The 18,376-nt window shown below is 36.5% G+C and overlaps 1 protein-coding gene and 1 long non-coding RNA gene across 3 annotated transcripts in view; one reads left to right on the top strand and one right to left on the bottom strand.

Moving 5' to 3' along the window:
- LOC144331022 (uncharacterized) overlaps positions 1-6,819 on the bottom strand; it is a 48,786-nt gene extending 41,967 nt beyond the window's left edge. Inside the window, exon 1 of the long non-coding RNA XR_013397856.1 lies at positions 5,705-6,819. This is a non-coding gene — a long non-coding RNA (uncharacterized LOC144331022). The remainder of the gene's footprint in view (positions 1-5,704) is intronic.
- PRKG1 (protein kinase cGMP-dependent 1) overlaps positions 1-18,376 on the top strand; it is a 1,342,028-nt gene that overhangs the window by 901,351 nt on the left and 422,301 nt on the right. The window lies entirely within an intron of this gene.

Raw genomic sequence — 18,376 nt, 5'->3', positions numbered from 1 at the left:
GAATAGAACCCAGCTCATTGAGAAGCCAAATCAGATAAGAACATGTGATTACATCGATATCTCTATGCAGTGTTTGGGGATGGGGCAATACTTGTCTGTCACCCAGTAGTAAAGAAGGCATAATTCACAGGGTAATGTCACTCTGGAGAATATACTGAGTTAGCAATAAATTGGAAATAACCAGTACTTTAGTCAATGGAGGAATGGTAACATAAATTATGTGCTGTGAAATATAACACAACCATTATAAAAATCACAAGGCAGATCTCTATGTACTAAAATGCAAAGACAACCTTGTTCTAAAGTTAAGTGAGAAAAAAAGGAGAAACAGTTGCCAAAAATATGTAAGAAAGAACCACACACCTACATAAGCATGAATTAGTTTATATGTGCTTAGAGAAAAGTCTAGGAGGATGTACACCAAACTAAAGTTAGTGTAATCTGGGGTGGTAGAGGAGAAACAAAATGTTTCCCCATTAAAATCTCACTGTTTTAAAAAATCATTTTGGTACAACGAGTTTATAAATTGAGAAAATAAATATAAATGTGCAAGAAAATGTGCAAAAAAAAAAAAAAATATATATATATATATATATATATATATATATATATATATATATATATACTGAGTGAAGGACTTGCGCCCACCAGCAGCTAAACAGAGTGCATATATGTGGTTTAAATAGACGAGAGAACTGGGAAGGGAGGAGGAAAATAGCAATGTGCCTGATAAATTTAGATTACTGCAAAGTGGATGAGTGTTAAAACAATTTTAAAGCAACTATAGCAAATAATAAATTGGTTTCTTAAATAGTGCAATTCGGTTATTTGAATTAATCATTCAGCATAATGTTGTAAAGGGTTATTATTCCTATAACTTTTAATAGCACACTGTTTGTCAGAGTAAGAAAAATGGTAATAGCTTAGACTTATTTCAAAGGATCCTGCCATACTCTCAATCTCTGAGCCTAAATTAAAGCATCAGGCAAGACTTGATTGAGTCATGACTTGTCCCCTGTCACTCATCTGGTCTGTTTCTGAGATAGTGTGTTTTATATCAGACAATCTGATTTTCTATTCTAGAGTAACTGGAGATATTCTTGCTGGTGAAGGGTTGGAGAGAGGAAGACACATTTCCTCAACAGTCATCTTAACATTGAGTTTAACAATTACATAGTAGTCCTCATGGTTTTACCAGTACAGTTTACTTGAACTGCCGCTCTACTCTGTGTGAACTGTGACTGCTGTGTTCTGGTGTAAGGAATGCAATTACTTTTATGTCCAGCAAAATCATTCTCTCAGTTCAAGCAAGTCATTTTGCAAGCATGAAATTGAATTTGCTTCTAAATCCCAGGCAACAAATTATTGTCTCCTATTTAAGGGATCTCATTTTTCTTTCCATTTATGATGTTCTCACTTAAAAATAAGTGACCAATTGTCTCTGGACTAAGGGATTTCCTGAGGGAATTTTAGTTCTACTACTTAGAAAATACTAAAATATAGACCATCAACAAAGTAAGTTCCTGTCAGTTTTATATTCAAGAAAAAAGCTTTTATTGAAAACAAGACGAAACAGAGAAATCCAAGGTGTATTCACTTCCTACTACTGCTGTAACAAATTACTACAAACTTGATGGCTTAAGAAAATAAATTATTATTTTACAGTTCTGGAGGGAAGAAATCCAAAGTATGTCATAAAGTGCTAAAAATAAAGGTTCCAGCTGGGATGGTTCCTTCCAGAATCTCCAGGGAAGATCTGTTCCTTGTCTCTTCCAGCTTTTAGATGCTGTCAGCATCCCTTAGCTTCTGGTCACATCCCTTCAATCTCTGCTCCCATTGTTACATCACCACCTTCTCCGCCATTGACCCATAAGGACAATTATGGAGTCATTGCTTTTCTCCCATGAGAACCCTTGCAGTTACATTTAGAGCCCACCCATATAATCCAGGACAATACCAATATCTCAAAAGTCTTAATCACATCCACAAAGTCCCTTTGTTCCATATAATGTAACAGGTTCTGGGATTACGACATAGACATCTTTGGGAGGCCATTATTCAGCCAACTACCCCAGGTTAGAATTCTACTCTGCCATTTTCTAGTTAGGCAAAGATGTAAATATCCTTGAAGTCACATAACAAATATTTGTTGCTATTCACTGCAAAGCCATTTGCTAATTTTGCATGAGAAGCCATAGAGTTAGCAGTTCTTTGGGCTGTGGGGGTTCAAATTCTTACTACAGTAATTGTTAGGTGTGAGAATTTTGCTGATGTTAACTTAAACCTTTTTTTGACCTAGTTTCCTCTTTTGTAAGGTGGCCATTATAAGAGAATCCATTTCATAAGGCCATAGTAATGATATAACGAAGTATTAATATTGTAAGTGAAGAGCTTAGGACAACATTTGCCACAAAGAAAAGGCTTGGACATGGCCGGGCATGGTGGCTCACGCCTGTAATCCCAGCACTTTAGAGGCCAAGGCAGGAAGATCACGAGACCATCCTGGCTAACACAGTGAAACCCCGTCTCTACTAAAAATACAGAAAATTAGCCGGGCGTGGTGGTAGTTGCCTGTAGTCCCAGCTACTTGGGAGGCTGAGGCAGGAGAATGCAGTGAACCTGGGAGGCGGAGGTTGCAGTGAGCCGAGATTGTGCCTCTGCACTCCAGCCTGGGTGACAGAGCGAGACTCCGACTCACATACACACACACACACACACACACACACACACACACACACACACAAAGAAAGAAAGAAAGAAAAAATAAAGGGCTTGGACAGCCTTTACTGCTGCTGCAACTTCAGTTGTGACTGGGTGTTCTTCTGATGGTCATACTCACAATTGTGACATAGTTCAGCCTTTTTATATGCCATCTTTAATTAATTTTCGTATTTCATTTGATTATTTTGGGGGTGAAGTTGATTTGCTTCTTTGCATATTTCTCTTTCCAGTGAAGCTGAAGAGCTAGACAGATTAAGAATGCCTTGAGCCAGAGTAGTCTTTCTTCTGATGGATTGCCTTATTCAGAAAAGATTAACACTGTATAATAACAATAGTTAATACCTTTAACACGTGAACAACTAATTCTAATAATAATGTTCACTTGAGTATGTGTTGCTATTTTCAAATCCTTTTTTTACATCTGATATCTCTTTTGATGCCAGGTTGACGCCTGCTAGAGGACTTTAGAATCTCCCCCTTTCAGATGTCAGCAAACGCTGATAGAGGGGGCTGTGAAGAAAGTAGACTACCCACCATGAAGGGCCACACATGCTAATGAATAAGATTCTGAGTTCTATACTGTGATTTTCTTTTTCCTGCTGAGTGAACAGCAGTTGGGAATAGGGAAGGAGAACTAATCAATCCTGGCTTTGTTTGCGTGTTATTTTATTTTATTTTTTTTCCAGGGCAATCAGCGGAAGGGAAGTAAACTGCTTATTAAAACGTTTAAAGGTGTACTTAAAGGCTTTTTCTTTAGAGTCAGTCAGATTTCTAAGTCTTTTTCTTCTCAATGTTTTTTTACTTCTCTTCAAAGGTAGCAAAATGTAAATGCATTCAGGGCACATACTGGTTAGGGAGTTTATGAAGTCAATGGAGAGAACGTCATTGTAAGCACTGTTCCCCTAGCCTGAAGGATGGTGAAAACATGCTAAGCAGAAAAGTAACTTTATTTTTAGTGCTGAGGAAAAATAAAATGTACAGATGCTATTACCTAGATTCCCTGTATTGTTTTGAACACTGGTCCGAATTAATGAGAAGCCTGTGTGCGTTTAAAGGTGGGAAAATCCAGATTGAAGAATACTCAGATTTAATGGCATAAAAGGGAAATTTTATATATTGTCCTAGTTATTACCTGAATAAAGTTCAGGATTTTCTTACAATCTGAGCAAAATATAAATGTGCTTTGATTTGAGCATCCTTGAATCCCTAGCCATTCAGGCATGAACATATTGAAGACTCTAAAAAAATAACCCCACTAAAACACTTTACATCTATAGTGTCATGTTGTAACTGGTACCATACGGTCCTTTCACATGCCTGCACATTTGTGTACCTGTGTGTTTATTAGCAAACAAACATTTATTGTGTGCCTGCCATATTCCACGTGTGGTGCCACAGATGGTGAAGGAGGTAACTTCAAAAGGCCTTCTTACTTTCAAAGAGCTTCAAGTTTTAACTAAGTAAAGGCACTTTCAGACCTGCTATGGGCTACAGGCTTTTTCCATTATGCTTTAACCACTTTTTCCCTGAATCACTAATTCTAATGGATTAGATGGTCTTTCATCTCAACAGGCAAACAGTTTTTCTCCTGGCTCCACCTCTGCCTTTAATATTCCTTTGATTTTTCTCCTTGCTTCCCAAGGAGCTGCCATCAGTGGGTATCTGTAACACTGCACTTGTCTCAACTCCCAGTGAGGCCTGCTTGATAGAACAAAAGCTCCTGCTTATCTGAGAAAGTGATAAGGACCCTGGGAAAGGAATATTTCTGATGTTAGATGTTGAATTGGGGATTTGGATAATGACCTAGGGTTGGTTTAAATCCATAAATTTGATTCCCTTTAAATTGGCGTTCAAATGTGTATTTACACAGATGTTCAGGAGCCCTGAAGTGGGCTCCCTTCAAAGACTCAGATTCCACGTAGAATTATAGACACTATATACACCCACACCTGTGCAAACATGGTTGGTGCTAAGGTATTAAACTCAGGTAAATAGTTAAAACTTTCAATGGCACCTTAAACCTTTTTCTTTTTTTCTTCATGTGAAGAGAGTAAGGGATCTTTATGTTTTTAGTCTTCAACAGAGCCTGTTAAATTCCCCCTTTATGTGTTTCACTACATTAGGAGGAGACATACTTAAAAAAAATAGATGCAGCCTTTGACCTGATCTTGACCACATCAAAAAAAAAAAAAAAAAAAAAAAAGAAAGAAAGAAAGAAAGAAAGAAAGAAAGAAAGAAAAAGCAAAGAAAAAAGAAAGAAAAAGAAACCCTAACACATGAACAAAGAATTGAATATTACATGCCAAATTAACACTCTACCACAGGTATTCTTACACAAATGCACATGGCAATTACAGCATGCTAATTTTATCATCTGAAATATTCTTACCACCCTACTCCCCAGTCCCTTTTATCTTTACCTTTCAAAACTTCATTTCTCAAGGTCCGTTAAAAATCCCATACTGCCCACCGTGTGTTCAATTTTCCATGCAAAAAATTTCTCTTCTTTAACATCCCACTATAGTTTGCTTGAATCTCTGTTCCAATACTTTTCATTGTGAGGTGTGGTAATTTTCATATATGCTTTATTTCTCCAACCACATTTTAAGCTCCTTAGATCGGGGATATTTTCTTTGTGAGCCCTGTTAGCCACTGGCATATAGCAAATACTAATCATATATAGTTCTATGTATGTTACATGTAACACCTTTTTATTCCTTATTCCAGATGAATTAGGTACTAGTGTCATCCCTGTATTACTGGGATGTGAAAGTTGAGGCAGACATAGAGAAAGTAAATTTCTTCAAGTCGTCCAAAAATAGGATAAATAAGTACCCTAAACGCATACATATACTAGGCAGTAGACCTGGGGTTTGAATAGGTGTGCTCTTAATCATGAGACTTTTATTTCAGTCAAGAGAGGTGAGCTTATACTGTTGAAAAAACAACCTCAAAGTTTATGGCTTAAATTAAAAACACCTACTTGTCACTCATGTGTCCCTTGTGGTTCTTTACTTCATGTTGTCTTCAAGCTAGGATCCAACCTGAAAGAACAGCCTTTTATCTGGAATATCACCAGAGGCTGGCTGTGTCAGCAGAAAAGAGAGAGTGTGGTGAATCACTTACCGGTTCTTAAAACTTCTGCTCAGAAGGAAGTGACACAAGTTATTTCTGTCCATATATTCTTGGCCAAAACAAGTCACATGGCCATACCCGGTTTCAAAACAGGGCGGGGGAGTACAGTGCCCCCATTTGCTTAGAACATGAAAAGTCCGAACTACTTGGTGAGCATCACTAATGGTTACACCAGCAGTACTACCCCAACCTCTACCCATCACATCGTGCCCTAAGGCCCCATTCAGTTACAATTCTCTTGGGGATGAAAGTTTGCTGAGGGATGATGTATTTGTGGATTTTTTTAAAAAAATAGAAATAAGGACTTTGTTGAACCTGGCAAAAATGCCCAGTTCAGAGATTAGAATTGGAAGCAAGGATAGGCAGATCTGATAACTTGGGCCAAAGCAAGAGGAGGCAGAATAATGGAAAGCGTATAAGGAAAAACTTTGGAGCAGGGAGGGTCTGAGTAATGGTTCAACTCAGTAGCTGAATAGAAAGCTGGGGTAAATTTCAAAGAACCAAAATGATGGCTAAAAACAAAAATAAGAAAAGTGAAAGAAATCTCTTCAGAACAGGAATTCATTCATGTATCACACGTGTTGGGTACTCACTACACACCTAGCAAATGAACTAAGCCCTTTTACCAATATTTTTATGGCATTTTATGAGTTAAAAAATGTATACCCATTTTACAGATGAGGGAGCTTTGGTACTCATTTAACGTCATACAGCTGCAAAGTTAAGTGGCAAGCATGCAAACCCAGTCAGTCTGTTGTCTGAGCTCATATGCTTAAACAAAGACTGCTGTCTAAGCTCAGATTTACTGTCTTATGGAAAAAGTCAGTAAAGGTGGAAAAATAGAATTTATGTAGTAACATTTGTCAACTTGGATAGAGTTTTGTTTCGAGTTGGATCACAGATGTTATAAAATGTAATTGCTTGCTACTTCTCTACTCCAGCAATGTCTTTCTCAGCACTGTAACACAGCAGGTAGTTTTTTTTTTTTTTTTTTTTTTTTTTTTTTTTTTTTTTTGAGACAGAGTCTCGCTCTGTCACCCAGGCTGGAGTGCAGTGGCCGGATCTCAGCTCACTGCAAGCTCCGCCTCCCGGGTTTATGCCATTCTCCCACAGCAGGTAGTTATAAAAAAAAATCATTGAAGTTGTTGCTATTTTCATATTTATTAGAACTATTATTTTTTTTCATCAGAAATACCCAGGTCTATTACACTGGTTTCTTTTAGTGCTTTCTTTGGTTTGCAGTCTTAAGTAAATCATTCTGTTTTGTCATTTTGTGATAATGACAACTAGTCAGATCCATGCCTTACAGCAGCTCCTATATCTTTTTCATAAATTTATCCAATATAGAAAATTAGCTATAGAATTACAAGTAATAGAACATATACTTCCTACTTTAAAAATAGAAGTCTTTGTGAGTTGTTTATGACAACTACAGTGATTTTGAATAACAAATCATGAAATTTTTTACTCGATTATGTATTTACACAAAAGTGTTTCTGTTGTCATCTTGACACAGGATCTTTTCAGTGCTGCTTTGCCAGCCAGAAATCTCCATGGCAGGTGGTGCCTCTGCCTGGGTTTCGCTCAAGCCTGCTGGGCTCACTCAACCCACTTGGCCCAGCAGGCTGCACTTGGCTCATGCTACCAGTCCTGATCTGGGCATCTGAGCCAGGCATGTGGCAGGTGGTTTTCATGTTGGGTGCTGGCATCTAGGTGAAGGGAATGTGGTGGCATCCACAAACTGGGAGATGTCAGCAACTACAGAGCCCCAAAGGGTGTTACAGCTCTTGTCTAGGGAGTCCCAAGGTTTGAGTCCCCAAGAAATGTTATAGCTCTCTCTCATTCTCGCTGCCTGCAGTGTGGCAAACAACAGGGGAGGGGGGCATGTTACAGCTCATTCATGTTATAGCTCTTTCATGTTACAGCTCATTTGTTCCCACTGCCCATAGCATGGAAAACAGGTGTATGTCACAGCTCATTTAGTCCTGCTGCCCACAGCTCAGTGAACAGGAGCTTGTGGTGCCCAGCAGCTTTTTCTCCCCTATTGTTTGGCAAGTGGGAGGGAGGGTTACAGTGTTACAGCACTTTTCACACTCACCATTCGGTGGGTTCCAGCTTCTTGTCCCACGACCAAGAAGAATGAGGTTACACAAACACCAGAGAGTGAGCCAGTCAGGGAAGAATTTTATTGAGCAACAGAAAAATTCTTGACAACAAGAGGGGACCTGAAGTGGGTAACCCTCTGTGTGAGAAGGGGCTCGAAAGCGGGTAGCCCCAAATGTGGCTGAGTCTGGGGTTTTTATGGGCTCAGAATGGGGGATTGCATGCTGATTGGTCCACAGATGGGCCTGGAAAAAAGCACCATCCAACTGGTTAAAAGGCATCAAGGAAGGTCCCTGGTCATAGACTATACCCAGAACTGGCAGCTTAGTTTTCAGGCTTTACGCTGTCTTTGACTTCAAGGTTGGGTTTCACTGGGGACCTATTTTGGTCTGCGTAGGAATTTGTCTGCCTCCTGCCACTATCAATCTTAAACATGTGTATTTCTATAGCAATATGGGTGGCTGTATTCTGACTATAGCAATAAATGAGATGTATGTAAATCCTATGTTATAGTGCCTGGCCTATGTAAGTGCTCAAATATCATCAAAATAATCAATATAATATCACTGACATTTTCATTATATTACTGATAGCACATAAATTTTAGCCCTATATTGAAGATCAAGTGTCTTGGTGATTTGGAGGGATCTGAGATTATAAATCCCATATCCTCTTTTCTCTTTCTCTTTCTACCATTTCTCTAATGCATGCCACTCCCATATTTTTTCATCATTCCTTGCTGTTCCCAGATAAATCAGTAGGAATCAAACATGTACCCCCAGAATATCTCATGCTAATCCAGATGATGACCCTGATATCATGGTTCCCTAGAGAATTAACCAGTTAATTAGTTAACTTTCTAGAAAGCAATATAGGGAAGTTAAGGGCTATAATGGTCCACTGGTGCATCTCACATTGCCCAGCAAGAATGGACCAAGGTGGGATTCTTTAAGCAATCTCTATCTTGACAGTGTTCACCTGGCTCCATTTCAAAATTACTTGTCTCTTGCTGACGGTCTTTGTTTCCATTTCTTATACTGCCTGACTATGCTTAAATCATATTTTAATGCACTTTTCATTTCTTATTCCTTTGTGCCACCAATCTCAAACTCCTCCTTAATTTTCTTGCCTTTATTCTTTAAGTCATTGTTATGGTTTGGTATGAATGTGTCCCCCGAAAACATATGTTGGAAATTTAATACCCAGTGCAACAGAGTTGAAAAGTGGGGCCTAATGGGAGATGTTTAGTTTATGAGAAATTGAGGCTGTAAATTCCATCTCCTACTCTCTCTCACCCTTTCTTTGCCCTTCCATCATGAGATGGTAGAGCAAGAAGGCCCTCACTAAATATGGCCCCTCAACCTTGTACTTCTCAACCTCCAGAATTGTAATAAATAAATCTCTGTTCCTTATAAATTACCCAGGCTCAAATGTCCTGCCATAGGAGCACAAAATGGACTAAGATGGTCTCTTTATATTTCTTTCATGTTTAGTTTCAACTCTATCCTTCAGCTCTTTTTGCATCTCTGCTTATCAACAATTTCCTGTATTCTAATCCACATGGAAAGGATTTAGCTGGCACACAAGGAGACTTACATGTCCACTCTATCCCTAAACCAATGTCATTTATTTCCAACTGATCCTGGATGCAATGTCAGCATCCTGCCCAGCATCCCATTGGATTAGGGTGACCAACTGCCACAGTTTTCCTGGAACTGAACATGATTCCTGGGACACAGGACTTCCAGTTATAAGATGGAAATGTCTTCTGCAAACAAGGATAAGATGGTCACCCTACACTAAAGACATCTCTACTAACTGGTTGAGTTGGCAAGAGGCATGAAACTATTTCCTACTACTATGATCAAACCTTCCCACAGAGTGTGCTATAATAGGCTGCACATGTGAGGTATGTTGAGTTATTGGTTCCCATGGCCATCAGAGTACCTGGAGCTCTGGGCCAGTTGCCTTTCTCTAGAAGCAGATTTGTACATTTACTCTATGTGTTGATAAATATTGTCGTATTCTACATGTGTGATGATAATTTTAAAAAATTTGGAATGTACTGGGTTAGATAGTACCCAACACAGTATATCACATTTAAGGTAATCTGTTGACTTCCACATAGTAATTGCAAGATAATGTATTTTGTCTCAAATCCCTTTCAGAACATTTCGTGTTAAAACATTTTTTATGTTCCATTAAACAGATACATATTTTACCCAAGTGTACTCATTTAAAGTATGGCATTTTCCTAGAAGTTGAAGTGAAACTAGAAGATTGGGTATATTTATGGTAGGTTGGGCATTATGACATGCTGGTGTCTGAACAGAAAGTTTATATCTCTAGCAACAATATGTTTCAGATCAAACACTTATCTCTGCATCATTAATTTAGGGTGAGTGAAATAAATATTTTGGAATAAATTGTTGTTTGTACATTCACATCTGCCTGGAAAATAATTGTCTTGACTTCAACTTGATATTTATGTTCTGTAAATCCCAATATTAAGTATTTATTTATCAACAGGAGAATTTTTTTATGTCACCTCATTCTTTCTTGCAGATTATGAAGTTATAAATCAATTAAGGTATGCTCTTGATAATTGTCTTGGGCCAGGAAAATTATGGAATATAAGTGAAAGTTGAATTTTGTTAAAGGCAGAACATTTATATTGTATACCAGCTACACTGATGAATTATAGAAGGATTTCACATTCTCAGAGAAATTTAGAAATAACTCTTAGTGTTACTGAATATCAGAGAATACTTGTATTTCTTCAAAATCTAATAATTAAAGATGCATATGTCAAAAATACTGTTTTCAAAATGCTATTGTGCTGTATACCCTTAGTAAAATAACCTCATGATGAAATAGTTCAATTACATAAATGCTTAATTATGACTTTGTTACCTTTACATATTCTTATCTAATTAAACTCACCATCAGAGAGTGTTTATTGCCAACTTTATAATTTTACAACATAGGTATAACTTACAACAAAGCATTAATAAACTTTTGTAATAGTGAAGAATATTTTTCTTCTTTCTATGTATACTATTCTTTTGAAGGCATTAAGCATTATTTTCATTGTGATGAGTATGAAAAATTAAAAAGTTAAGAAACTAATAAGCACATAGGACTTCATTTCTCTTTTCCTCTGACCTTTCCATTCCTGAATCTGCCTTATATTAGAAAAAAAAAATGTAATTATGTAACTGCATTTAGAGTATTGCTGAAAGATCTTTTCAATTGAGTCTATGCATATATTTTTAATGGCATTAAAACTGCAATTAAAGTAATGTACATACTTGGATACCCCCTCTGACTACCTCTTGACTGGCACTCAGGTCAGAGTACTCAGGAATGGTTTGGTATACCTGTCAAACAATTTTTGTGCTAAGGGAAAATATCTGATTTCCAGTGAGTGAATTTTTGACTAAAATTTATTTATAAACATTTCTTCTTTTCTTTCTGTATTACTTCATTTGAATTTCTTAAAATATATAATAATCATTATTTTTTAAATAAAGGCATTTTTATAGGAATATAGAACATAAATATAGAGATTAAATAAGATCAGCATTGTATCAGAATTTTTCAATGTTGAAATGTGTATATTATTTCATTCTCAGTTATATGTATTGTTATCCCAGGGATTTTTCTTGAGTCACATGATCATTCAAGTGTGAGCTTATGTTCTGTTAATCTTTGTAAAGAACCTACAGAATTTAATTAAAATAATTATTGACTCCTATATTGTATTCATGTGAAAACATCGTCGCTTATTTTTGCTTATGAGCTATATTAATTTAAACATTCTAAATATACAAATTTGTATAATAAACTTCATCATTAATTTAAATATGAAGTAATTTTCTGATATAATTTACATAATATTAGAAAGTTAAAATAAGCATTCTCATTTAAATAATCAAATCACAGAATGGTATATAGATCATATGGGACTGCATTTGAAACCATAGATATATATGTCAATCTGTAATTTAAAGAGATATTAGCATTTGCCATCCCTGGAAAGAAGGAAAGAAGTATTGCTAAACATAATTCTTTTGAAGTCCAGCATAATTATAACATCAGATAGGAATGAAGAATATTTTAAAGTATCTACTATTAACTTAAAGCTTTCTGTAATAGAAAGGTTAAAAGGGATAAATGAAATACCCCAGATAATTTCTGGATTTTCTAATTGATGATGAGATTTCTGCTTTAGCAATTTACCAATGGAGAAGTTGCTGGTAAGTTGATGTATTTATTTCTGCCCATGAGATACACTAATTTAAAACATCTTCACTTTTGTAATGGAGTGAATCTTAATATTTTTTTTCTTAGACATATAAAAGACCATAAATTCTGTTTCTTCTTCAAAGAAATTGGTGTCAGCTTCAACCAAGAAGTATTTGAATACTTAGTCTGTGCATTCATTCAGTGTTCCTGAAAACTTCCTTCATACTACCAGGAAATGTGCTTTGATATAGGTTTACAAAGATGGAGTAAAACACGGCATTTTTCCTTAAGGAACTCTCTAACCTCAAAACCTCAGTCTAATGGGGAAGACAGACAATTACTTTAGAGTTTCAGAATGGAGGTGTATAAAATGGTGTCATTAAAGGGTACTTAACCAACTCTGGAGATTTTATTGAGGGATGAAGAATCGGATGAGCTCAGAGGAGACTTCCTGTAGAAAACCATACGCTCTACTTGTGTTCAATGTTTAGTTCATTAAGTCACCTAAAAAGTACAGAGGAGAGGAAAAATTATTCTAGGCAGAGAAGTAGAATGCACAGAGGTTTAAGGACATGTAATGTTTCTTGAGAGTTTCAAGAACTTAAACATTTCTGAATATTGAGACTATAAAGGCAGGTGGAAGTACACTGGAGAGGGAAGTAGTGGAACAGTGCATGAAGGACCTTATGTTCCATGCTAAATAATTCGGTTTTATTTAAAAGGCATATCTGTAGCCATCAGAAAATTTAAGCAGGCAAAGGATGTAGTTTGATGTGTATTTAATAAAAATCACTCTGAAACAGTATAGAGAAGAGATGGAAGGAAGGGAGAGGAGTAAAGGTGGTGTGATTGATCAGGAGAGAAATGACAAAGGCATAATCCTAGGCCAGGGCAGTGGAAATGGATATACACAGATGTATTGGAGAAAGACTTAGGAAGTTAAATCAACTGGCCATGGTGAATGAGTTAAATATGGGGGAAGCAAGGGAAAAAGGAAGGAGTCTAGGAAACTGCCCAGCTTGGGTAACTGTTGGAGGTGATATAGCCTGCGAACTGAAAATCAGATAATTAGCAAAATTGGGGATGGAGCTGAAAGGAGACAAGAGGGGGAATTCTAGATGAGTACCCTTTTCTGATAATGTTAAGAAAATGATATATAGAGTGAATACTGAATTGGAAGAATTCTAATATTTGAATCAGAAAGACGCAAAGTAATAGAGATCTAAGATCTCTGTCCTCTAAGAACTTGAGAGGGTAACAAAAAGTTGACAAACACACACAACAATTTAGTTACATTTTATTTAAAAAATAAAATTTAAAGTATGGTTTCATTTGTATCTTACCCTTGACTTCATGTATAAATTCATTGGGTTTTGGGTTTTGTTTGTCATCACTTACTCATGGCCTGTATGAACTAGTGACTAGTAAATAACTTACTGGTGCTTAGGTAATTTTGTGGAAGGAAAATGGAATGGAGAATGTCTATTAGTTGAATTGTGTTATATGATTCTGCAGTGTAGGTGGTCAGAATTTAGAAAAACTTGGCAATATTGCAGTAAGCAAAGAAGACTCATACAAAGATGGGATTTGATTCCTGAGTAGGAAGCAGGCAGCTTTCCAGAAGAGAACATGAAAGTAGCAACCACCATGGTTGCCCATGGGATAGTTAGGATGAAATGCCAACTAGAGCAGAGGGCATGATGGAGCACTGAGATGGCTGGAGGTGGGGGAAAATATGGCCTTCTTACAAAATGGCTTGAAAACCAGAAGAATTTATCTTTGATGTGAGAACAATAAGAAGCATGGCATCATCGTTTGTGGCAAAGAGAAATAGATTAATAGATAATATATTGAAGAATAAATATTACTATTTTCTTCAATTTATCCAAATTTTTTTTTCATCTGTAGGATACTGAGAATATTCAGTCTTGGCATTTTGGGAGGCATTTCTTCCCCTGTTCTGTCTATCATTCTCTCTCTATGAGGAAGGTCTTCATAGCTTTACAGTGTCCTGCCCAACCCACAGTTTCCCCCTAAAGATTCTTCTTTGTGCCAACATACTTAGAGAACACCCTACTTCAAGAAAAGCTATCTATTTCCCTTGACGTGTCAAACATGTACTAGCTGCCCGCATAAATAATATGGGCTTCCTTGAAGATCCAGAAAGCTCAAAGACCTGTATTAATATTTATTAAGTTCCTAGGACATGAACCTTAAGGTGTGAATTCTGCTGAGGATATCAAGGATAAACTAGACTTTTTCTGTTATAATGAGTGCATATAAAGAGGGATTTTGTTGAATAAGTGAAGCTAGAACACTGGAAAAATTTGTTTTCTAATTTAAACGTGCTTAGGGCCTTTTCCCACTTTTGGTTTTTCCAATGAATAATTTTATTGCTCTATTTGTATTTATAATATTTATTGGGTCTTTTATGGACTGATTGTTTTCAAATTCTTTCAAACTAAATCTTGCAATATGACTTTCAATCTATGAATATTCAGCTTTAGTGTAAACATTTTGATATTGACACATTGCGATTGCACCTTTCTTAATTTATTATTTTCTTTGCTTGAGAAAATTGATACCAACCATACTTTTCAGTCTCTGAGTAGTTTCCAGCCATCACTAGTAATCCCATCATTGCTTTAAATACATTTACCCATGTGTTTGATGCGCTCCAGGTCAACATAACTTTAAATGCATTGTTTATCATAGACAAGAATTTTAGTTATCAATTGTGGTCCATTATGGCCATTCTGTATAACTGCTGTTTTTGTTTTTGTTTTTTTAATTGAATATGTTTTACTTTGTGACTGCTTTGTAGCTAGAAAACAATCAGCATTCTAAATAAAACTTCCATAAGGGAAAATGGAAAGTACCAAAATCAAAGATGCAAATCTATGCAGGAGAGATAAAAGGACAGATCCAGCCCTTGAACTCAGAGATCTTATCATCTAGCTCTTCTGGCTTAGAATCATTTGTTCACCCTGAACTATGTTCTAGGGGATAATAGAAAATGGAATGAGAAATTTCTATATAAAACAAATAACATTATGTGCATACTTATATAGTCTGACTTATGCAAAATTATGAAGAGAGAAAGGGGAAAAATATTTTATAGATTTAATAAAGATATATATTTTTATATTTATATTCCACAGAAATCACATTAAAATTGAATTTTAATTTTGAAACAAAGATGTGTTTAATTTACAGACTGTTAACTAGAAAGGTAGAGAATGAAAATGTGTTTGTGAATTACAATGTTAAATATTACTACTCTGGAAAGCAACCTAGATGTATTTAGAAGCATTTTCAATACTAACGGATTGAAGAAAAATGTTTTTGATTTCTCAGTTACCTTACAAAGAAAATCAAAGCAACATGAAAAACTTCTTCCCTGAACAACTCAAGATAACTAATGTTTCATTGCATTCTCTTTCATACTTCCCCCAACAAACTACTTTCCAAGTTAAAAAAAAAGTCAATGAACAAATGTTTGTGATGGCAAGCAATGCAACTCTGACCTTGAACACTTTAGCTTTATTCTTTACAGGGGCTTTTGTAAATAGCAGTGTTTACATTGTGCATTATTGGGAAATAAGATGTTATAGGTTCCCAATTCAAGTGACCCAATGTGAATTGATTGATTGCTGCTAGATTTTCAATGATGATCAGGAATTAAAATTTCTTTATAAAAGAGGTTTTCTTTCTCCAGTATTGTCAGAGGTAAGTCATTTAGTAATTTGATAGATATACTCTGTTTTATTTTCTGATTCCTCGTCTTCCTTTCACCATCCATCTGGTTGGCCATTTTGTCCCTCATGTACTGAAGTTTAAACCCAGGAGATACTTTTTAGGGCCCTTCCACCTCCATCCCTAACTGCAATTCATCTTAACAGTTTCCTCGTGGATTAATGTGTTCTTTTGGGGTACCTTACATCTTTCTTGTTCTCCTATCATTTCTGCGTTTGTCTATTGCAGTGACCTACTGATTTTCATTCTGTCAGTTTCACCTCCAATACAATCTATAATGCTTTCAGATTCATTTCCATGAAGAATCACATGGGTCAGATGAAAGGTTCCCCACTGCCTACAAAATAAAATACTGCTAACTTAACTATCAGGCTCTTCCATGCTCCCACGCCATAAACTTTTGCAACCTTCAATGTAGTGATTTCTGTGGTATAAATATCTACACCGTAATTGATTTCAAGCAATCAGTGACTGAAGATCCAACTCACAACATTTCTGGATTTGTAACAGTTGTTCATGGGGCTGTTCCAGTCTTCAGCACACACATCAGCCTGAGTTACTCTACACTCTTCAACCACTTTACCCCACCCCCTAGGCAAGCTGAACTCTTTTCTGTTCTTGGAGAAAATGATTTCTAATCATTTCTGTCTTCTCTGAACCAGAAGGTAATTGTTTACTGTAGAACAACTGGTCCTCTAATCCTTGATTTTTCTCTGTTGGAAGTATCTTCTTAACACCAATACATTACAGCTTCTGATTTTTTGTGGGTCATTTCACTGATTTTGCTACAATCTCTCAGACTTCTTCAGTCCTGATATTATTGCATTTCATGTAAATATCCATTGTCTCCTTTCAGAACATGGCTATGGTAGAATGGTTGTAACCAAGAGTTTAATGCTCTATGGCCTCTGTTAGTAGAGTTTTAATAATTTCACTTTTGATTTTTTATAACTGGAGTCATATGGAACAATGAAGCTACTCTAAGCCTGGTTCATGTGTGATCCTACCTCTTCTTGCTTCCCCCATCTCTAGGACTGGTTCGGAATCAACCATAGCCCTGTTCCAGGCTGATCTCCCCATCCCAATGCTACCTGCTACCCACTGCTGCCCACTGCCCACAGCAAGAGCCTGGTCATGGGCATGCAAATTCTGTGGTATCTAGATCAGATAATAGTGGCTACTGTCCCAGCCCCAAGCTGTCAGTGCTGTGACACATTTGGTGGGAGAATCATCAGGAAAGATCCTCTTGCCCACCATTTCATCTCATACAAATACATAGTCCATCCCAGCAAAAAGGTTGCAATATGTGCTTCCACCATGGATTGGTACAGTTCAGTGGGCCTGTGGGAAGAGGAGATCCCTAACTTGACTTCCCCCACTTCTGACTGGAGTGCACAGCATGTAGGTCCAACACCTGGAGGGAGGTGGAAACAGTGCAGGCACGTGTGGCTTATACATGTGCAGAGTCTTGCTGCAGGGGGTGGATGGTGCAGGTGCCTATAGGGGTTGGCAGTTGCATTGGAGCATCCCTGTGCTTGAAAGAGTAAAACATTACATAGCAAATAAAAAATATCACAAAAAGTAGAGGGAGAAAGAAAGGATAAAAGTTGTATTTGTTAGTACCCTTAATGGACTTTTTCTTTTCCATTTTAAACAAAGCCCTGCATTTTCATTTTGCACTAAGCTCTGCTAATTATGTAGCTGATCAATCCTGGCCCATTCTTCATTTGTTTTGCATACTTCGTCTCTGCCTCTCCTCTGCACCTGAAGTCTAGATTCATTTCACAAATACAGTACTTTGCACAAAATATTAGGAAACTTTACCTAAAGGCAATCAGGACTATTAGATTCACATCCCAGTTCTGCAGTTTCTTAGCTGCCATATGACTTGTGTCAACTTACTGTATTTTTTGCCTTAGTTTCCCCATCTATAGCATCAGAATGTTTTATTACTTCATAGAATTTGTGGAATTAAGTGAGACAACATATGTAATGTGCTTAGTCCAGTATCTGGCATATAGGAAATATTAAAATGTTATCAGTTTTTTAAATTATTATCAACATGATGACTCTTAGTTTTTGGTGGAGTGAGAGATTTTTGGCTCTGTGCATTCAGTTCAATAAACTGAATTCAGTTAAATTCAATAATGCATTCTTCCTTTGTGGCAAAGACAAATTAACTACAAGACTTGTAATGTTTTCAATTTTTCTTAAAACCTTTAAAAAATTTGTTTTAGCATCATTAAATAACTATATAGTTGTGTCCTCCATATTGTTATGATACTTACCACGTGCTTACTGGTAAATCCTTATGTACTGTAAATTATTTATAAGCAAGTAGCATTTGTATTTGTCTCATTAATCATTGTATTCCTCACAACAACTCTTGCATAGCAGATACTCAATGTATGCA

This window comes from Macaca mulatta, chromosome 9 (genome assembly GCF_049350105.2).
Source record: "Macaca mulatta isolate MMU2019108-1 chromosome 9, T2T-MMU8v2.0, whole genome shotgun sequence".
In the NCBI taxonomy this organism is placed as follows: Eukaryota; Metazoa; Chordata; class Mammalia; order Primates; family Cercopithecidae; genus Macaca; species Macaca mulatta.
The sequence above is the reverse complement of the archived record's forward strand: the minus strand, read 5'-3'. Positions and strand labels throughout refer to the sequence as shown.